Source organism: Panthera tigris, chromosome A2 (genome assembly GCF_018350195.1).
Source record: "Panthera tigris isolate Pti1 chromosome A2, P.tigris_Pti1_mat1.1, whole genome shotgun sequence".
NCBI classification, from domain to species: domain Eukaryota; kingdom Metazoa; phylum Chordata; class Mammalia; order Carnivora; family Felidae; genus Panthera; species Panthera tigris.
The window spans coordinates 99,587,243-99,588,900 of record NC_056661.1 but is presented as its reverse complement, the minus strand read 5'-3'; the positions used below and the strand labels follow the sequence as shown (position 1 = coordinate 99,588,900).

The 1,658-nt window shown below is 42.8% G+C and overlaps 1 pseudogene; it reads left to right on the top strand.

Annotated features, from left to right (window-relative positions):
• Positions 1–970: 970 nt before the first annotated feature.
• Positions 971–1,304, top strand: LOC102963610 (annotated as a pseudogene).
• The last annotated feature ends 354 nt before the right edge of the window (positions 1,305–1,658 follow it).

Here is a 1,658-nt window from a genome sequence, read left to right as displayed (position 1 = left end):
CCTTCTTCACTGCATTTCCTTTTTCTTTGGAGACTGTCATGATCAGGGTAAAATACTGAGGTAATCACAGACCCATTGTGATTGCTATCCAGGGTCCAGCATTCATATATTATTTACTGCTGAGTTCTAGCCTGTAAAACACCTGTTCTCCTAATTTTTCTCTGGAATGAACACAAGTATGCATATGAGTATGCATATACCTGACCCACTCCTGGCTGTGGGCTCATATTTCCAATGCGCTGTAACTGCACTGCTTTCCCTTCCCAAGAAAGAACAATTGACTATAATAGTGACATTCTTTATAGGGAAAATCTTAAGTATTCTAAAAAATTTTTATTCATTAAATCATTCACATATTTTCATAGTGTAAGCTATTTCTAGCCACATCTCCAAACTGATTGTGACTATGGTCACTAATATTCCCAATGAGAAATGTTGCTTTGTGAAGTCACTTTGTTTGATTTAATCCTTTGCATGATCTTATGTGGTAGTTACTAATTTTATCTCCATTTTATACATGAGAAACCTGAAGCTCAGAGAAGTTAAGTAACTTGCCCAAAGTCCCACTGGCCAGTGGAGGAAAAGTCAGCATCCTAACCCTGATGTCACTGACTCAAAAGCACATAACCTTTCTCCTATGCTATGGTGCTTTCTTTAAGAATTGAGTCTCCACTTAAAAACTGAGAACAAACTGAGGGTAGATGGGGGGTGGGAGGGAGAGGAGGGTGGGTGATGGGTATTGAGGAGGGCACCTTTTGGGATGAGCACTGGGTTTTGTATGGAAACCAATTTGACAATAAATTTGATATTAAAAAAAATTAAAACAAAACATAACAAAATGAAAGAATTGAGTCTCCAGTCCTCCTCTTAAACGCTGCCTGCGCTGCAGCTCTGGCTGCCCCTGGGGGGCAGGGCTGTAGGGGAAAGTGCCGCATCCTTTGAGCGAAGTGAGAATTCTGCTAGAGAGGAAATGGCTGCCTCTTCATCATCCTCCTCAGCTGCTGGGGTCGTTGGAAGTTCTGTCACTGGATCTGGTGTCAGTGTCTCAGACCTTGCCCCACCACGGAAAGCCCTTTTCACCTACCCCAAGGGAGCTGGAGAGATGTTAGAAGATGGCTCTGAGAGATTCCTCTGCAAAATCTGTTTTCAGTTACCAAGTGACATCTGTGCTTAAACAGGTGAAAGATGATCAGCAAGTTGCTCAGATGAAAAAATTAGCTGGTTTGGTAGAAGAGCTGGAGGCAGATGAGTGGTGGTTTAAACCCATCGAGCAGCTGCTGGTGTTCACATCCTCTTCAGATTGACCTTGCCCGGATGGCCACCTCTGGTGCACAGCCAGTGCCCAGGGAGGGACTTTTCTTGCAGCTTACACAGCCACCCAGAGATGCACAGCTCCACTGTGGAATAGTCTGATACACATCCATGCTTGGTTTCTCTGTATCTATCTGCAAGCAACAAATACTTAAATGTGTGATCATGCAGGGAAAAGTTTTGTTTATTCAGAAAAAGTATTGAGAATCAGATTAATACAACCAGCATCAGGTTTAAAAGATATTTATAAAACTTTACAAGCCAGGTAGGACATATGCCAGAATTGGCCAACTGAATGACGTCACTCCTGTCATTCATGCAGTGCCTGGAGTCCTCACCAGTCAAAT